Here is a 21,747-nt window from a genome sequence, read left to right on the forward strand (position 1 = left end):
ATTTTTTTTTAGTGAGGATAATAACTATTTAATTTGCCAGTACCTGAGAATTGAGTGAGAAAATGTACAGTAAATTCTTTGCCAGGAACTGTTCAAAGATCAGGAGATTCTCCTGATTTTAAAATAACAAAAATCTCCCTTCATGAAGCTTATATTCAAGTCCTAGAGATTGAAAAATAATAACAGTAACAATAATAATAATAGTAATAATAATGAATTATATGGTATTATAGAAGAAATGAGTACTAAGAAGGAAAATAAAAATGAAGCAAATACTTAAATGTAGTATATTTTATAGTATATAAATTATATACAGCTTAAATTTAAAAAGCACGTGATAGGGGCACTTGGGTGGCTCAGTGGGTTAAGACCTCTCTGCCTTCAGCTCAGGTCATGATCCCAGGGTCCTGGGATCGAGCCCCACATTGGACTCTCTGCTCAGAGGGGAGCCTGCCTCCTCCTCTCTCTCTGCCTGCCTCTCTGCCTGCTTGTGATCTCTGTCTGTTAAGTAAATAAATAAAATCTTAAAAAAAAAAAAAGCATGTGGTTAAAAAAAAAAGAAAGCATAGAAGGGGATAAAGAATGTAGGCAGTTCTAATGGTGGAAGATGTGGTTAATGGTTTGCAATTTTATACAGAATGATTAAGAGAGATTTCACTGAGATTGCATTTGACTAGAAATTCAAAGGAAACAGGGAGATGTCCATGTGACTATTTGGATGAAGAACAGTGTGAACAGAAAGAAGAGCCAGTACAAAGACTCAGAGGCAGGAAAGCAAATGACATATTCTGCAAGAGCAGCAAGCAAGCCAGTGTGGTAAGGGAGAGTATAATACAAGTTCAGAGAGATAACAGGGTAAAGATGGGAACAGGAGATGGGGTTGATTGCAAAGTGCTTTGTAGGTCTTAGTCAAGACTGCGGCTGTTACTTAAGAAGGATAGCAAATCAGTGGAATATTTTGAGCAGAAAAGTGACATCTATTTTTTCATTCGTTTTTTACTGGCTGTGATATGGGGAATAGACTGAATGAGACAAGCGTAGAAGCAGAATTAGGAGGTTATTGTAATAATCCAGGCAAGACGTGGTGGCTTGGACAAGGGTGCTAGTTTTGAGGAAAACTTAAATTCTGAATATATTTTAGGTGTCAAATATATTCTCTAACATACTGAATGTGGGGTAAAAATGAAATGAAAGTAAAAAATGAGATGAATGAATGTAGATGAATGGCTTAAGCAACTGTAAATATAAAATTATTATTATTTGGAATGGGAGAATCCTCAAGAGGACCAGCTTTTGGACCTGTCGAGTTTAATGTATTGTTGAACATCCACATAATGTTGCTGAGTAGCAAGTCGGATATATGACTTGGGTTATGACAGATTTAAGATTAATCACATAATAGGGTCGATACATGAGAATTCATGAGACTAGATAATTTTACCAGTGATGTGGGCATGCACAGAGGGATAAAGATGCTGAACTCCAGAGTGATTCAGTATTAAATGATCTTAATATAGCAACTAACACCATATTATGATTCCAGTACATTCCATTAGAAATGTTTGTTTTATTTTTTTTTTTGCTGGGAACAAAACAACTCTACTAACCATGTCTTAAAGACATAGGGAATTCTTTGTATATCCAGGAAGTTTAAGGCTGCTGCTAAGATTGCTGCATGATACTGTTAGTCACCATTTTTCTTCCTTCTGTCCAGTCATCATCTGTCCTTATACTTGTCACTTCATGTATATACTGTAGGTAACTGCAACTCCTAGTGCAATACAGGTAGGGAAAGGAAGTAGAGGATAAGAAAGAAAGAGTCATGCCAGTCAAGTCAACCCCTTTTAAAATCATTTACTGGAAGCCCTATCCAGAGAATTCTGCAGCTTCTTATGGAATTAGCTGCAAGACAGTCTGGAATGAATTTTAGCTTTCCATGTTTTTCAGCAGGCGTCACCAAACTTTTAATGTAGGGGTCCAGATCGTAAATATGGTAGGTCATGTGGTCTCTGTCTCAGCTACTCAATTTTGCCATTGTAATGGTAAAACAGCCTCTGTGTGTGTGTATACATGTATATGTATATGTATGTATTTTTAAGCAATTGTATATCCTGTTGTATATACTGTCTGTAATATAAATGTATATATATTTGTCTTGTGGGTTGTTGTATAGAAGTTTAAGGAATGGAAAAAGGGTTTGGGTGTGGCTTTGGGTGGGGGTCGGTGTAGTTATCTGTTGTACAGTATACGTTCCAAGTAGCTACTATATATTAGGTATGATGATCTCAATAAGCTCTGGAGGGAGCTTCACATTCACTCCACCACTTAATGTGGACCTTGGAGAAGTCACTTAACCTTATAATGCCAAGTTTTCACATCAATGAAACAAAGATAATAAAATTTATCTTGCTTACCTCTACATATTGGTGGGAAAATTAAGTGAAGTTATGTAATGAAATGAAAATGGTGTTGAAAACTGCCTGGTATTCAAAAGTACATGAAGACTGGGCATAAAATGCATTGTTACGTAGATTCAGTCTTTCCTTTTTTTCCTCCTTTTCAAAAGTATCTTTTTCATACAATTACATAATGAAATATAACACACCGCAGGAGCTAAAATGTTACTTTTGTATCCTAACTCTGATGAGACAAATAAGGAAAGGAGAGTGAACTCAGATGTGAATTATTGGAAGATCTCAGTGATAAAGGAATGGAAATGCAAAAATAAGAAAAATAAAGGTTACCATGGATAGTTCAGAAAAAAGACATAACTGTAACAATGTAATGGTTGTGTTAAAGTTTAGAAGGAAAATACATTTTATGGTGTCTTTAAGCTAGCAGATCTTTTTACCTCTCATTTGCTATTATGCTTTTAATACATTTCTGTACTTAGACTTCTGTGTAATATTGATGTTTTCATTTTATTAATTATACAGCCATACAGAACATGGACTTAGGGATCCTCAATTATGATTCTAAACTTATCCCTATTTCTTAGTCTGCTCTAAAACCCCAAGCAAATTATTTAACTTATTTGGGATTCAATTTCTTCACCTACAGAATGTGGAAATTGAAGTATATCTCAAGATACTTTTACTTCCTCAGTTCTATGTTTCTACTTCAGAAAAAAGTAATTTACCAGGTGACATATATTATATCCGTATAGTCACTGGACAACATAACAAGTAATTAATAATTTCATGTATATCTAACACTTTGCTCATAATGCATATTCCATCCTCAAAAAATGACATAAAAAACAACACTAAGTTGTAGTGGAATCTGAAAATGACGCTTGATATGCCAACTTGCAGCATAAAATAAAATCTGGAATATGATTGAATATAAACCATAATATACAGGCCTGTACCAAGGAAGCCCTTCATACAACTGAAAAAATGATTTTTAATCTTATTCTACTATTTATACTTCCAGAATGCACTAATTTGCAAAGTGGAAGCTGAGAACATCCATCTACCTATTGGTGAATGAGCAGAGAATACCTTGTATCTATAAAGCCAGAGCGGTAAGTACAAACTACGTATGTGTTTTATATTCAGCATCATGGCAGCCACTTTCATAGCCTCTCTTTATCATTGACTTACAGGTCATTGTGCCCTTTTTTATTTTTGCTGCCTATGGAATTCTCAGGGTGTTTGTTGGTTTGTTCATTTCTTTAGTGGAGAAAGGAGGCGTTAGGTGTTGAGGCTTTAAAATAACTTTGAGTCCCATCCTTTCTACCCATCACATAATGGCTTGTGACCAAGAACATGTTGCTTGCCATGATCTTTTTTTATGACTACATTTCTTCATATGTAAAGTATGGATAGTCCCTATGTTGTGAGACTTGAACAGTATCTGCCCCATTGTGAGTATTTACTTAATCATGACTTTTGTTTTCATCCATTGTTCTATTTTATGCCTGGGAATCCCCAATATCCACATGATGGACTTTACAAACCTTGGCTTCACTGTTCCTTGAACACTTCACTAGTAAATTTTACCTTCTACTCCAATGCTTAAAGGCGCAACCACATATTAGAACCTCTACCATCAGTAAAATTTCACTCTCTATGTAGAGAGCCTTTTGGGGGGTAGAGAACAAGAATAAAAGAGAAATCAGTTTCAAGTCCATTATAGGAAATCATACCAGAGATGATAATGTTTGTACTTATCCATTCATAATGAAGATGGAAATGAATGGTAAAGTTCAGAATATTTTGAAATATTTAAAATATATTTTTAAAGTAAAGCTTATCTCCCCATCACTCAAAAGCTGGAAGGACAGTTCTGAGGCTACAACTAGCCTGTTAAGACTGGGTTATACTGCAGAAATAAGTAGTCTGAAAATCTCAAATGTGTAAAATAAGAAAGGATCATTTCTCTATTACAGTTCAGCTGGGGCCACTATTCCAGGGTTTTTGTCGTACCCATCAAGGACCAAGCTAAAAAAGCAACCTTATCTACAACATTATAGTCATGGTGTCAGAGGGAAAGAGGACACCAGAGTATATCACAGAGGAATTCAGGTTTTGTCCAAAAATGATGTACATTTCTCCACTCATTACCTGGAACTTCCCACATACCCCCACCCTCCACAGGGAATCAGGAAAAGCAGTCATACCCTGTGCCCAGAATGGGGGTGGGAAAAGAGGATATTTGTCAACAATATTAATAATGTCCACATCTCTCTTTAATGTCACCAAACATTTGGTTCACTCTCCTTTTTATAGGCTCTCCAAATCATCACAGTGATTTGTCCCTCTAAATTAGAGGTCACACATGAAAGCACTAACAGTCTATTTCTTGATAAATGTGCAAATTTTAATGAATCATACATCAGTCAAATATTTAAAACAAATACACTTCTTCAAAAATGCAGTTAAGTATAATGAACTACAGTGATAGTATGCACATTGCTCAAAACTTTGTTTCCTAACTACCAAACAGTTCCTATGGTTGTTGATAAACAATTGTGTTTTGTTCAATAACATTTTTCTCTCATCGGTCTAGTGTTTCTCCATAGCTTTGCAAACTTCTGTAGTATTTTCTTCATTTTGTGGAGGGGGTTGTTTTAGTCTACTAGATAAATACTATAGTTATTATGAAAATAACAACATAATTTAAAAAAAAAGAAAAATAATGTGCAGAGATGTGCAACACAAGCACAAAATCACAGAGAATATTTCAACTGGTATGACACTGTGATGCATTTCATCTCAGAATGGCATCTCCTTTGTTGTTAATGTACATGTTTTCAGAATATATGCATATAATTTAGAAGTTCCATGAGCTGAATTCGTTGTGCAACTTCAGACTCTTCCCATATATTATTTTTTTTTAAATTATGCTGTATTATTGCATTTTTGAAATTTTTTCCAGATACATAAAAGTCAAAAACTACGCTGAGAAATATATAAATCTTAGCATTTTGGATATGAAAAGCAGAGAGATAGTCTGCCAAGAAAATGTTAATGGGGAAGATGTTCCACAAAGTATAACTGTATATTTTCCCTGCCTTCCCAGAAAGAGAGTGCAAAGTTCCAACAGTCTTACTACCTCACCAAAGTTCAGGAACTCTAGTTAGTGACTCTCGTCTCTATATGAAGTCTGAATGTGATTTCTCTTGATTGGTGGGTCAATTACACAAGGGTGTAATTACACAAGCCAAATACTGAGCGGTGAAGGAGAATCAGGACAACTACAGTGAACATTCAGCTCTGAGAAGAAAAGGAAATGCAAGGCCCTTGGTTATTGGCATTTCTGAAATCCAGCTGTGAGGAAGTTATAAGGGGCCCTTAAACTGGAGCTGATTTGGTCCCTTAACTAGACCTTGATTCTACTTCTGGGAATTAGCATCCTCTAATACCTTGTTCTCTGTGCTCCTTGGGTTTGACCTCTTGCAGTTCCCTAGTTTTCCAGTTTTTGTTTTTTGGTTTTTTTTTTTTTTTTTTTTGATGACATCAAAAGTAGAAATTTGGGTTTTTGCTTTCTGTGAAGGTTGTATAGTTTGTTTTTAAAGCTTTTTTCACATCCTCAGAAAATTGGGATCATTATAAATCTCTAACAGTCACAATCTCCTTTAACCTCCTTAAATATTTAAGTCTTTTTTAAGCTCTACTTATCACACCTACTCTTCTTTTAATAATATGACTTACCTTTCGATTCTGTTTTTGGTACCTTGAACCCTCCAGGCTTCTGGAGAACAGCCTCACCACCATTCCCTTTTCACAAAGCCATTTGTTCAACTGACCTACTCAGTAGTTTTAACAGTGAGTATGACAGACACCCCCTTGATTTTATCTTTATTGTGAATCTGAATTTTAAATAACTTTATTTGGTCAAAAAATTTCTCAATTGTATCTTCTACTGTTTGCACTTAGAAGTTTCTTTGTCCGACATCACAGACCCATAAAATTCTAAACTATCCATGGTATTCCTTTTTAAAAACCAGTCAATTCCTTTCTTTCTCATCTCTTTCCTGTAACACCATTACAAACATAAACCATTATGAACTGCCTTTCCTAACTTTATAAATTTGCCCAACTTGGGGCGCCTGGGTGGCTCAGTGGGTTAAAGCCTCTGCCTTCGGCTCAGGTCATGATCCCAGGGTCCTGGGATCGAGCCCCACATCGGGCTCTCTGCTCAGCAGAGATCCTGCTTCCTCCTCTCTCTCTCTGTCTCTCCGCCTACTTGTGATATCTCTCTCTGTCAAATAAATAAATAAAATCTTTAAAAAAAAAAAATTTGCCCAACTTTATGGCCTGACACTACAAGCTCACTGGGATGTTTTCTGCTTTCCCAAATACCACAAATGACAGTTTTAGCAAGTGTTTCACTGAAACATAATACAAGTCACCATCCTTACAACCTCCAATGAGTTCTCTTGTTTGCTCATTGTTCAGCTCTCAAGTGTGCACTATTCATTTTATTGTTGTTATTACATCACTAATGTCTTATAATATTTATTATTAGGATAAACTGAGGAGAAAGAGAGAGGAAGAAAGGAAGAGAGGGAGGAAAAGAAAAAGGAAAAGAAAAAGAAAAACAACCTGGAAATCTTTGTAAAAAATCACAAAGATTTCCAGGTTGTTTTCTTTTCCTTTCCTTCTTTATTTCTTTTTTTTTTTTTTTTTTTTTTTTCATTATATTTTCATTGCCAGCCAGCTGGGGGCTCTGCTTTCTTGAATTAAGAAAGCAGATAGAACAATACTGAGCACATACATGGTCAATATGTATCTATTAGTAGTGTTACAGCCATTATTGTTAACTTCACTTTTTGCTGGGATATTTGTCATTATTTCTTTATTTTTATTATTTTCTAAATTAGTCATTCCTCACTTTTACTGAACTTGTATCTTCATCAGTCCATACCTGTTTTCTAGCTTTCATGTACTCCTCATTCAGAACTATGTATTTCTCTAGCCCATGGTAGCTTTATCCAAACACTTTACTTCTATTCTTAGAAGGGAAATAGATTTAGAAAAAAATAGGGTTGTTTTGTTTTATTTTTAGGAATACATAATTTATTAATTTTATTTTTAAACATATTTATTTACTTTGTTATTGAAGTATAATTAACAGTGTTATATTATTTCAAGTATACAGTAGGATAAGGAAGTTGTTATATCTATATCTATATATATATAGATATGTGTATATATATTTTTTTCACACAAGGAAATATTACTGAACTGTAAAAAAGAATTAACTCTTGCCATTTGTAACAATATAGATGGACCTAGAGGGTGTAATGGTAAGTGAAATAAGTCAGGCAGAGAAAGACAAATACCATATGCTTTCACTCATAGGTGGAGTTTAAGAAAGAAAGCAAATGAACAAAGAAAAAAGACGAATAAAAACATACTCTTCGATATAGAGAACACACTGGTGGTTGCCAGAGGGGAGGTGGGTGGGTGTGTATGAAATAGGTAAAGGGGATTAGGAGTAGTCTTATCTTGAGCACTGAAATATGTATAGAATTGTGGAAACAGGAGTTCTTTTAAACACTGACTCAAGTATATAGAGAATAGACTGCAGTTATGTTTATTCAATTTCTTCCTATATACAATCTTACTCTTGTTGAAGGGATCCATGTGAATTCTTTACAGTATGTTGTCTAAGCTTCTGTATCTTCTAGACTTTCAGGTGATGAGACAAAAAAAAAAATAGGAGATAAAAAAACAAAAACAAGAAAAGCGAAGAGTTTGATCTTGGCTATAGGGTGTAGTCAAAGAGCAACACTGGTTTAATTCCTAAAGGATGACAAGGTCTGTCTGAGCCAGAAATAGATGTTCCAAAAGGATTTGAATAATTGTGTGACTTACTGAGCAACATATAATAGGACAAGAGAATCACTGTGAAATATCTTAGAACTAAAGGTTCTTAGAACTTAAGGAACTTAAAGAATTGAACAAGTTGGGGCACCTGGGTGGCTCAGTGGGTTAAAGCCTCTGCCTTCGGCTCAGGTCATGATCCTGGGGTCCTGGGATTGAGCCCCACATCGGGCTCTCTGCTCAGTGGGGAGCCTGCTTCCTCCTCTCTCTGTCTGCCTCTCTGCCTACTTGTGATCTCTGTCAAATAAATAAAATCTTAAAAAAAAAATTGAACAAATTGACTCAAAGTACTTTTGCATGATAGCTTTAGGAGGTACAAAATGCACACATGAGATGATACATATGAAACTCTCTTGGCACTAGCACATACTGTACAGTCTCAGTTATTTTGATCATGATTGCTAATAGGATACCCAGCTACTACCTGGAAGCTGCATTTGAGAAATCTGCATTAAAGGGTACTGAAAGTAATTTCAGAACATACCCAAGAAAGTTCAATAAATGTAAAATAGTTTTGGCAACTGACAAATAGTATTACATTTGCAAATGATTACTTCACAGTAGAATTCTAAGTGTAGTTTTAAATTGAAAATTGTCACATTTAACTTTCAGGATCTACGTTAAGAACTTTTTTTTGAGAATGTTGTCTTTTTTGATAGTTTCAGAGTTAAATGGAAATCATTGTCAGCATAGATTCAAATTCAAAACAAAATAGTGGCATTCAAATAATGATGCAAATTCTTAATTATCATATAAGCAGTTGCATTAATTCTCAGAAATTTACCTCTAACTTTTTAAATTTTATTTATGAGGTAAACATGAAAATGTGAAATAGGTATGTTATAATTATATGAGAATATTTTAAAACTTCTTCTTGCTTAAAATGTGGTATTAAATTTACATATTTACACCAGAATTTTCTTTTTGTTGACTTAGAAAAGGTACAAAGTTATTAATGTATTTCTGTTTTCATATTGGAATGATCTGAAAGAAAGCAAATAAAAGGTATAGAAATGTGTAATTGTCTGAATTCTCTATTAGACCTGTATTAGTTTTCTGTTGGTGCCACAGCAAATTACCACAAATTTAGTGACAAAAAACCCCCACAAATTTATTATCTCACTGTTTTGATAAGTCAGAAGTTAGGTGGGCTCAGCTGGTTACTCTGCTCTGAGTCTCACCAGGGAAGTCAAGGTACTGGCTGGGGTATCTAAGAGAGAATCTGTTTCTTTCTGTTTTCCTATTCTTTCAGATTGTTAGCAGACATTAGTCTATTGTGTCTAAAGCTGAGGTCTCAATGTTCTTGTTGCTGTAGGCTTAGGGTCATTCTTAGCCACTAGAGACTGTAGGCATTCCTTGTCTCATGGCTGTGTCAAATGCCAAACCAGGCACTCTAAAATATAGTTTGGGTTTAAATTAAACATTATGTTACAATTATTGGTAATAACTCTCAAAGGAACTTTCATTGCTTTTGTATGAGTTTGAGATGTGTATATTGCCACCTGTCTTTCTTCTATGCTTAATATTATGCTTTTATAAACGAAGATTTTCTTAAATCTTAAACTGTACTATGAGGTATTTAATTAGACACACACACACACACTTATATATATACATACACACACACATATATATGTATTTATATATATATATATTTTACCTCAACTGCTATCTATATTAGAGTATCTGCCTATAGAATATCTGTATATGTATTTATTCTATCCCTGGTTTATCTGTGGTTAATATCATAAAGATAGTAAACATTAATTCTTGAATGAAGGACATACTTCCAAGTTATTACTCCCTTGCTTCCCAGTTAGCAAAGCTCATGTTCAAGAAAGGTGAGTTACATAGTTTATACAAGAAGTGCACAAAGAGGGATAGATCTCCTCTATCCCATTCTACTCCAAAAGTAAACAGAATGTATATTCATTGTGTATTTAATTATCTACTCTATGCTACATGTATTCTAAGAGATTTATATACATTAATTTTTAACATTACTTTTAATTCAAATAAATAATTACACATTTGGTCAAAAATGAATTGAATGAGTGGACTCAAGATCCTAAACTGATTGAGTGGCAGAGCCAAGATTGAATTAGGTATCTATTTGGTACCAAAGCCCATTTTCTCTCCAACTCTTCTTTCAAAAGTTACTTCTTAACTGAATACCTATTGTGTTTCAGACTCTCTCCTAGGCACAGCAGTGTTGTACTAAGAATCTATAAGTGTCAATTCATCGAAGTTATGCCTATGAGTTAGGCTGCCAAGACAAATGAATTTATTTTAAATAATTCTTGAAAAGTTATCTGAATTATTTTGAGCTATGGAGGCACCAGAAAGATCTGCATTAAATTTTTTTTAAACGGTTTATATACTTTTTTTTTTTAAGATTTTATTTATTTATTTGACAGAGAGATCACAAGCAGGCAGAGAGGCAGGCAGAGAGAGAGGAGGAAGCAGGCTCCCTGCTGAGCAGAGAGCCCGATGCGGGGCTCGATCCCAGGACTCTGAGATCATGACCTGAGCCAAAGGCAGTGGCTTAACCCACTGAGCCACCCAGGCGCCCCAAGATCTGCATTAAATTTTAAGGTGACTAGTATCAAGGGTTGAACATTAATTTATATATGGAGAATTTAAACATTATCATGATTGATTATTTAATAATAATACTACAAAATATTGGTCATATTATTTCCTCCTTAATAATGACTCAGCTGACTCTTGCTTCCTAGTAAGTTCCTATGAAAAGAAAAGAGAGAGAATAATATAGCTAAATTTTAGGATGTTATCCAAAAGGAAGATTGTAGGTCAGCTACACCAGCTTATACACCCAGAACTCAGACTTTTTCTTTCCTCTCAGTTCTAGAATCAGAAGTAAGCCCCACTACTTGCCAGGCTATCATCTCACAGTTAAGGTATTAGAACAGAACAGTGATTCCTACTACTCATTAAAATATATATTCAGTTCCTGATTTACTCAAGATACCAATAAATCTGAGACATTTTTACAGTAGACATCTATTGAGTAATGTATTTTTCTCTAATATGGAGATTCAAACCAGACATTTTAAATATTTATAATTACTATTCCAAAGAAAAGTAATTCTAATATCCCCATCTCATAAAACTGTTGTACCTAACCTAAATGAAAAAAAAAATTTCTACAATGAAATCATGTATATAAGGTATTTTAGTAAATTTATAAGGAATGCAGCTATTACTACTATCGTCATAAGGTAATAATAGAAAGTTTTCTATTTTTTAAAAGATTTAATTATATGTTAGACAGAGAGAGAGAGTAGGGAGAGGCAGAGGCAGAGAACCTCAGGTAGACTCTCAATGAACATGGATCCCAACAAGGGGCTGGATCTCAGGACCCTGAGCTCATGACCTGAGCAGAAACCAAGAGCTAGATGCTTAACTGACTGAGCCACCAAGGTGCCCCAATAATAGAAGATATTCTTTTTTTTTTAAATATTTTTTTAAAGATTTTATTTATTTATTTGACAGAGAGAGATCACAAGTAGACAGAGAGGCAGGCAGAGAGAGAGAGAGAGAGAGAGAGAGAGAGAGAAGCAGGCTCCCTGCTGAGCAGAGAGCCCGATGTGGGACTCGATCCCAGGACCCTGAGATCATGACCTGAGCCGAAGGCAGCGGCTTAACCCACTGAGCCACCCAGGCGCCCAATAGAAGATATTCTTAAAGAAACTTCAGTATAATAGCACAAGTGATTTTGAAATCCCTAAATCAGGAAAGTAATGAAAATCTCGTGTATTTCAAGATATTTTAATTTAGAAACTTCATTTATAGGTAACTTAATACAAGGCAACTTGCCTATAATAATGAAGAAGGAAAAGAAAAGCCAAAATAAACTACAGATTTCTCATTTCCAAAGGTATTCCCTTGGTTTCCAATGTTTAAGAAGAAAACAATAGACTAACCACCTGGCAAAAGAGAGAGAAAGAGGCCCTGAGAATTACTAAGGACAAACAATTCTCCTTCATTCTTACCTCAAATTAGATATCTCTTTATTGCTGATATCAACCTTAAAAATTGCTCAGTTAAATGTATAGGCCTCTTTCTCTCTTGTGCCTAGAGACTTAGGAACTACTTGCTTTTTTTACTTTCCTTCTATAACTTGCAGCAGTAGTTGCCACAAGGGGAGATAAGTGGCAGTCTAACACCACAGCTTTATAAATACCTGGTGACTAACTCAGTGAGCTTCTCTTCATAGAATGCTATAATTACCTGTATTTTGGTGATTCATAATATTTGAACTCAATAAAGGAAACACATTGAGGAAACATTTAAAAATGAAAATCCTGAAAAACAGCTTATAATCTTATTATATAGGATATGCATTACTAATTTTACATTATTTTAATTCAGATATCATTAAACATTTAAACATTATTCCTATTTTTCTATTTCTTGAAATAATAACAAATCATTTTATTTCATTCTATTTCATTCTGCATTCTGGATGTCATTAGCAAATTAAAAATTTCAAGCCCCTTATAATGAAATTAATATGTTTATTTTTAAGTCCTTAAGTTATAGTATCAGCCTGATGGATTGATATCAAGGCTAGATCAGTGATAAAACAAGTTCTTTTTCTCCAAGTCAACATTTCTGAGTCACAGAGAGTTTTCTGATACTATTGATGTTCTATGAATATCTGTAGAATCAAGCTCATTAAATTTACTCAAAATCACCTTAACTGAAGGCCAGAGCATAAAAATGTCTCTATTCATTAAAAAGCCCATATTCTAATATTAGAAGTAATTTTTTAAATTAACATATATTGTATTATTTGTTTCAGAGGTACGGGTCTGTGATTCATCAGTCTTACACATTTCGCAGCACTCGCCATAGCACATACCATCTCCAGTGTCCATCACCCAGCCACCGCATCCCTCCTACCCCCCACTGCTCCAGGAACCCTCAATTTATTTCCTGAGATTAAGAGTTTCTTATAGTTTATCTCACTATCTGGTCTCATCTTGTTTCATTTTTCCCTCCCTTTCCCTATGATTCTCTGTCTTGCTTCTCAAATTCCTCATATCAGTGAGATCATAGGATAATTGTCTTTCTCTGACTTATTTCAAGAAGTCGTTTCTTATAACTGTATATTAGATTTGTCTGTTTTAATGTCCATGTGCTTGTTCAATATTGAATTGTTATAAATAGACCAATGAAATAATAGCATTTTTAGAAGCCTATATGTATTACTGAGTCATTGTGGTCAGACACCATTTAAATTTAAAATATGAACTAAGGTAAAAATATAGTTTCTTTTAGTAAAGGAAAAATATAGTTTCTTTTCCCTTATTAAAAAATGAAGCACTATTTGTTGAAACACTAGAGGCAAATAATGTTATATTAAAACTTCTGAATCTTAGTAAAATCAGTCTTAAAATTGTTCTAACTTGTAGCTTCATCATTTGAAGCAAACAAGGTTGATTAACACATCAGTTCCTTACATACTGGTCTGTTATTTGTAAGAGTAATGAATTTCTAAAGTAAATAAATGAGTAAAGTAAAACAAAATAAAAAATGACTAAAACATAAGAATGAATTGGCAAATAAACTCAAAATATAAACTTTTTTTAAGATTTTATTTTTATTTACTTGAGAGAGAGAATAAGCAGGAGGTGGGGCAGAAGGGGAGAGAGAAGCAAACTCACTCCAGAGCAGGGAGCAGAGAGTCCAATGTGGCATCTGAAGGCAGATGCTTAACTGACTGAGCAACCCAGGTGCCCCAAGAGTACAAACACTTTATGTGATCATTACCCACTAAAAAAATGCCATTGCATTATATTAGAAAAGTGAGGAAAACATACAGAGTAAAATCTGACTTTCTAGATTAGATATTAACCTTCCATGATACCACGATACAATTTCATGAAATTGGCTACTTAAAAATGCAATGACTATAAAAGTTAATCTTTTTTCTTTCAAATTTTTATTGAAATACTAGTTGGTTAACATATAGTATAATACTGGTTTCAGGCATAGAATTTAGTAATTCCTCTCTTACATATAACACATAGTGCCCTCCTTAATACCCATCACCCATTTAGCTCATCTCCTACCCATCTCCCCTCATCAATCCTCAGTTTGTTCTCTATAGTTGAGTATTTTATTGTTTGCTTATATCACTCTTTTTTCTCTTCCCCTATGTTCATCGGTTTTTAATTTAATTTAATTTAATTTCATCTGCTTTTTTAAATTAACATATAATATATTATTTGTTTCAGGGGTACAGGTCTGTGATTCATCAGTCTTACACAATTCACCGAGCTCATGGTAACACATACCTTCTCCTATGTCCATCACCCAGCCACTCCATCCCTCTTACCCCACTTCCCCTCTAGCAACTCTTAGTTTGTTTCCTGAGATTAAGAGTCTTATGGTTTGTCTCCCTCCCTGGTACCATCTTGTTTCATTTTTCTCTCCCTTCCCCCCATGAGCCCCTGCTCTGCCTTTCAAATTCCTTCTATCAGAGAGATCATATGATAATTGTCCTTCTCTGATTAACTTATTTCACTGAGCATAATACCCTCTAGTACCATCCATGTCATTGCAAATGGCAAGAGTTTGGTTTTTGATGGCTGTATAGTATTCCATTTTATATTTATTTTTATACACACACACACACACACACACACACACACACACACACACACACACACACCCCACTTCTTTATCCATTCATCTGTTGATGGATATCTAGGCTCTTTCCATAGTTTGTTTCTTAAATTCCACATGAATGAATTCATATGGTATTTGTCTTTCTCTGGGTGACTCATTCCACTTAGTATAATACTGTCTAGCTCCATCCATGTTATCGCAAATGGCAAGATTTCATTATTTTTGATGGCTGAGTAGTATTCCATCTCTCATGTGTCTGTATTTGTGTGTGTGTGTGTGTGTGTGTGTGTGTGTGTGTACCACATCTTCTTTATCTATTTATTGGTTAATGGACATTTGGGTTCTTTCCATAATTTGGATATTGTTGACAGTGCTGCTATAAATGCCATGGTGCATGTGCCCATGGGTAAATACCTAGTAGTGCAACTGATGGGTCATGGAGTAGTTCTATTTTTAACTTTTTTAGGAACCTCCATATTTTCCGGAGTGACTACACCAGATTGTATTCCTGCTAACAGTGCAAGAGGGTTCCCCTCCCCTTCCTCTACATCCTTGCCAATATCTCTTGTTTTCTGTGTTATCAATTTTAGCCATTCTGACAGGTGTAAGGTGGTATCTCATAGTGCTTTCAATTTATATTTCCCTGATGATAAGTGATGAACATCTTTTCATGTGTCTGTTAGTCATCTGATTGTCTTCTTAGGAAAAATGCTTATTCATGTCTTCTGTCCATTTCTTAATTGCATTATTTATTTTTGGGGTGTTGAGTTTGATAAGTTCTTTATAGATTTTGGATACTAAACCTTTATCAGATATGTCATTTGCAAATATCTTCTCCAATTCCATAGGCTGCCTTTTAGTTTCATTTTTTCCTTCACTGTGCAGAAGATTTTTATCTTGATGAAGTCCCAGTTATTCATTTTTGCTTTTGTTTCCCTTACCTCTGGATATGTATCTAATAAGAAGTTGCTACAGCCTAAGTCAGAGAAGTTGTTGCCTATGTCCTCCTCTAGGATTTTGATGTTTCCTGTCTCACATTTAGGTTTTTCATCCATTTTGAATTTATTTTTGTGTATGGTATAATTGGCCTAGTTTCATTCTTTTGTACATTGCTGTCAAGTTTTTCTAACACAATTTGTTGAAGAGACTATCATTTTTCCATTGGATGTTCTTTTTTGCTTTGTTGAAGATTAGTTGACGATATAGTTGTGGGTCCATTTCTGCATTTTCTATTCTGTTCCATTGATCAATGTATCTGTTTTTGTACCAGTACCATACTGTTTTGATGACTACAGATTTGTAATATAGCTTGACCTCTGGAAAAAAGTTAATCTTTAAAAGCTGATGCTACTATATTAACATTGTCCTTTTGTCTTTTTTAACTAAAAACAATTCTGTGTGGAGGAATTAATGTGAAACTAATTTCTGTTCATACTGTTTGGGACATTTTTTTTCTAAATGATATTTATAGGGATACCTTAGAGGAAAATTAGATTAAAAAAATAACTTAATATATCTGATCTATAGGACACATTTAGAAAATCATTATTATCTAAAAGACAATAAAAATATGGCAGTGAAAACACTGTTTAACTTGTATTTATGCATATAATATGTATATTGAGAATATATATTCTCTAGAATTTTATCACAAACTCAGTTTTGAATATTAACTAAAAAACATTATTTTGTTCAGTAAGAGTATTCATTTAAATTAGTTAATATTCATTGAACAGTTACTACATGCTAGTCCTGCTGAAGAAATGAAAACTAGGTAGTAAACTATACCTTGTCTCAAGCAAGCTATTGATCAAGAATGTAGAGATAAAATGAAAATAAATAGTGTAGAGATAAAATGACAGCATTTTCCAGCATTTATTTAAAAATTATTAGTTGAATTCAGTAAAGTATCTATTTACAGTCTAGTTACTAAGCAACACTTTTCAGATTTTTTATATTAGAAAAATGAATGAATTTCACCTTCAGTATATTCTAGAGAGTTTTGTTTATGATTTCATACAGTACAGAGCTGATCTAGTGGCCTTGAATAATAATGTGCAATGAGAAACATTGTGCCAAATTCTCTTCTCTCTTTCAAGACCTGGTATGAGTGTGTGTGTATGAGCATGTATATTTATATAAAACCTTTCTGCATGATCTTTAAAGATTACTACACAATACTTCATTACTGAATGTATTTGGCATATTAATGTGTGCTATAACTATTTCATTAACCATTTTGCCACTGGAAAGACTTCAGTTAATGACAAATTTTAAAAAAAACACAAAATTTGTCATATTTGCTACATTTGATATGGTCACTCTCTCTATCTCAGCATATAAATGTTTTTCTTCCTAGGTAGAGTAAAACTCATTTGAATCAACTTTAAGTTCACTCAGTTCATTTTTACACATTTTATCCCAGATACACGTTTGCACTAAGACAGTGATAATCTGTGATTTAATACAGCTTCTTGTGAGTCTTGATAGTCATTGGACTTCAATAATTCTATATGATTTGTAAGTACAAGTTATTCTGATCATTTTTACAGGTATAGATATTGCCAGGTGGCAATTTCTTCTAGAAATACTTTTAGACATTTTCATTTTCACCAACTACATAGCAATTAAGTAAATGCAAGCTTTTATACCAGACAATAAGATTCATTAATTAGACTGAAATTTTTAGGTGTGTGTTTTAGTAAAGTAGGGTATAGCTAGAACAATTTTTTATACTGTAGTCTAATTTTTTTAGTATCTTACCATCTGTTTTTTAGGTCCAGATCTCCCCAAACAGTTCATAATGCACATTTAGTAGAGTTTTCAGATAATGGTGAAAATGTAGGTAATGTCTATGAAATAAATCTAAAGACAATGGAAATTGAAACAAGTGTTTTTTGTTTGTTTTTTGCATTTTTTTGTTTTGTTTTGTTTTAAGTTTATCTCAGTGTATATCCTAGTGGGCTGGCACTTCTAACAATTGGTTCTGCACTAATCATGGACACCAAGTGACACCAATTTTAGTGACTAAATTGCTTCTTAAAATTTTCAATATCGGAAAGGTTCACAAAAGTTACTGACTTCACTAATTTAGGTTAATAGGAAATAATTTTGCTTAATAACCATACCCCAACAGAATTGCCAAGATCCTTACAATCCATTGTGCATATACAGTTTACAGTCAAAGACAGGTTATCCAATATTTTGTAGTGTCTGTAAAATATTTTCCTAAATCATGTGATCCTATTTTCCTTTAATGGATTTAAATAAAGTCTATTGTCTAGCAATCAAATCAATCATTTGAATTCCTGCTGATACACATATACAGAATCTCCTTGGCATCCAAGCACACGTGACTTAAAATGATGTTTCAAATGCAAATTTCCAAAATCATGGGTATTTTCTCCATATTAAATATTTATACCCACTATAGTGAACAGCCAGTCACAAACCAGATTGCTTGGAAAATATTCAATTAGGTCCCCCAACACCATCCATTGAGGTGTTACCACAATATTAAGTAATGAAATTAACTCATTCAATAAATACACTATTATTTTAATATCTATTCTATGCCAGATACTACTAATTTATTATATTTATTCTTCACAAACACAAGTAATATCTCATATGTACGATTATATTGATAATAAAGGTAAGAAATTGGAAGTGATGAGAGAGAAGTTAATGACTGACAGCCTAATGTCCTCAAAGCCAAATCTGTTCATAAACTGAACTGCCCATATATATATGTATATGTATATATATATACATATATATAGTTTATTTATTTATTTATAAAAGATTTTATTTATGTTTGAGAGAGAGAGAGAAAGCAAGCATAGATGAGGAGGGTGGTTCAGGGAGAATCAGACTCTCTGCTGAGCAAGGAGCCTGATGTGTGACTTCATCCCAGGACCCTGGGATCATGACCTGAGCCAAAGGCAGACACTTAACCAACTGAGCCAGCCACCCAGACACCCCTATATATTTCATTTAAGAGACTTTTGGGATATTTAGAAATAACTTCAGATTTTGAGATTGCTGTTTTCTTTACATATTGAACTTGTTCACATCATAAAACTCAAGAAGAATTCTCATCTGACTATTTCTAATGTTTCTGTTAATAACTGATGAACTTTTCTTCTAACAAGAAAATGTCAAGTGAATAAAGAAAAAAAATTGAAAAGGAAAAGAAATACAATGAACAATTTTTCCTACAAAAATAACAAACTATTTTATGTGAGATTATTTAAATCTTAAATTCTAATGAATAATACACAAGAATTAAGATTAATTACCTCCTGTAATATATATGAAAGCAAACATTTATGATTAATACTATAAAGATGATTGATTATGTAATAAATTATCCACAATACATGTTAACTAAATGATATTAACACATTGTGGAATGTGTAGTTATTTCTTAGTTAACTCAATTCAATCATTTAAATTAAAGTGTTCCTTTTGTAAGGGGTTAGATTTTGAGTGAAATATTTTCTTTCCACTACACAGTTATTAAATAAAATTTAAGGGATCAATTCAGTCAGTGCATAGTAAATTCCAGATTTCTCTGTTTTTCCTTTGAGCAGTTATCAGCTAGATGGACCATACAATTTGAATCAGTATCAAACTCTAAACTGTTTTTTTATTCAAATTGTAGTGATCTAAGATTTATATGTAACTATATTTCACATATATGTCAACTATACTTAGAAAATTTTTAAAATAGGGGTTCCTGGATGGGTCAGATGGTTAAGCATCTGCCTTCAGCTCAAGTCATGATCCTAGAGTCCTGGGATTGAGGCCCATGTCAGGCTCCAAGCTCATCGGGAAGTCTGCTTCTCCCTATCTATCTGTCTCTCCCCCTAATTGTGTTCTTTCTGTCTCTCTGTCTCAAATGAATTAAAAAAACAAAAAAGAATTAAAAATAAATAAATAAATGAGGCAGCAAAAACATAAGCAAATACACATATACATATGCACACAGTTTAAGCAACATTCAAAGAAGCAGGCCAGTCCAGACACAGTGACATTCTATTATTTTATCATTCTATTAGCTGTTTATAATACTGGGAAGATATACTTAAATAATTCAATATATTTTATGAGTATTCCTTTTTTACTTCATTAGTGAAATTATTAAGATAATTAGCTTTGCTAGGGCCTTTATCAAGATTTTCTATATATGATTATTAGATTTTCTGCATCAGTACAGTGCATTATGATAAATGTGTTAAGTTTAAAAGAAATGTCTAGTTTTCATTTGTTTAGATTATAGTCCTCTCTTCATATACCTCCTGAGATGTTTCCTACTTGCGGTTCCTGGCTACACATTAGAACCATTTAGGGAATCTCTGAAAATTCTGATGAATAGGTGACACCTTAAGCAAATCAGAATTATTGAATATGAGGGTCCATGCATTAATATTTTCTAAAGATCTGTGGGTAATTTCTGTGTGCAGCTAATGTGGAGAAATACAGAGGATAGAGATAGAGATCTTATGATCCATGCTGTCATGATCTTCTCTGTCTTAATAGGGAATTTAAAGGGTTTTTGTTCATTTTTTATTATATTGAGAATATAGTATTGAACTCTTTCTGATCAATGTCATTTTTACAAAAAAAAAGGTTTTTTGGATTCTGAATCTTTTAAAACATTATTTCTCTGTTTACTCTGACTTAGGACTTTCAGGAGTTTCCTGATATAAAGAAAAATTAACATAAAATAAGAAAATATTTAATGAGAAAATTAGCAAATAGTTTTGTTAATGTATACATGTTATATTTAACATTTGGAGGTTGAAAATTGATATGACTTTTCAAATAATCCATTTAATATTTTATATTAGAGAGAGTTTCATCAAAACTGGTTGGAAACATGTTACTTAAAGTGTTAAATTGCAATTATAGAGAAAATGGGCTTATATAGAGTGAATCATCTCAATTCTTGATATAATAAATGAAGGATATCTTATCTTTCTATCAAGAAAGTTAGCCAAGAAGAAAGGAAGCTTTTAATTTTTTTTTCAAAATTCTTATTATACCCACACATTTGATTCAAAGGAAAACAGGGAAAACTTTGCAATAAAAATGTGTGCATTATTTCCTGGGCATTATGTATTAAATTATCAAACTAGAGACTAATAGTGCCCTTTGGGTCAATAGGCCACTTAAGCATTTAGTTAAATTTATATGAGTACATTGCTTGAAAGATAATTATAATGATATAAAATGATTCAGTTCAATGATTCCAGTGTGGCTTAAAGATAATGAATCTTTTGTATCATTCATCTAGGGAATATTAACATTATTGAGTCCCATGACTGCTAATGAGCTTTTTGCTAGAAAAAAAAGAATAAATTACACAGGGAGATACTTTGGTTATTATAAGCATTATATTTAAAAAAGTAATTAGTATGCTTGTGAGTAAATAGGATTAGAATTGACTTTGATCATGAAGAAGCTGAATATTGTAGCCATCAAAATAACTTTTGTGAAAATTAATCCCTTAATAAAACTAGAAGAGTTATAGAGGTTTTAAATAAATAGAGTTAGGAAGATTTTAAGATATTGCCCATAACAGGGGAGATGGAAGAATTTCCTTTATATATACAGTACTCCTTTTATATTTAATAACATATAGGTTAGGAAACTTACAATGGAAAAAGACCACTTGATAGAAGAAGGTAGGAGGTCTGAGGATTTATAGTTCTAGAAACTTTAAATTTTCATAACAGGAAAACAT

The 21,747-nt window shown here is 33.2% G+C and overlaps 1 protein-coding gene across 1 annotated transcript in view; it reads left to right on the forward strand.

Annotated features, from left to right (window-relative positions):
- Positions 1–3,429: 3,429 nt before the first annotated feature.
- The window catches only part of EYS (eyes shut homolog), a 1,828,849-nt gene continuing 1,810,531 nt past the window's right edge, over positions 3,430–21,747 (forward strand). Inside the window, 1 exon segment of the mRNA XM_047734324.1 lies at positions 3,430–3,526. The gene's annotated coding sequence lies outside the window, so the exon portion shown is untranslated.

Source organism: Lutra lutra, chromosome 6, assembly GCF_902655055.1.
Source record: "Lutra lutra chromosome 6, mLutLut1.2, whole genome shotgun sequence".
Classification (NCBI taxonomy): domain Eukaryota; kingdom Metazoa; phylum Chordata; class Mammalia; order Carnivora; family Mustelidae; genus Lutra; species Lutra lutra.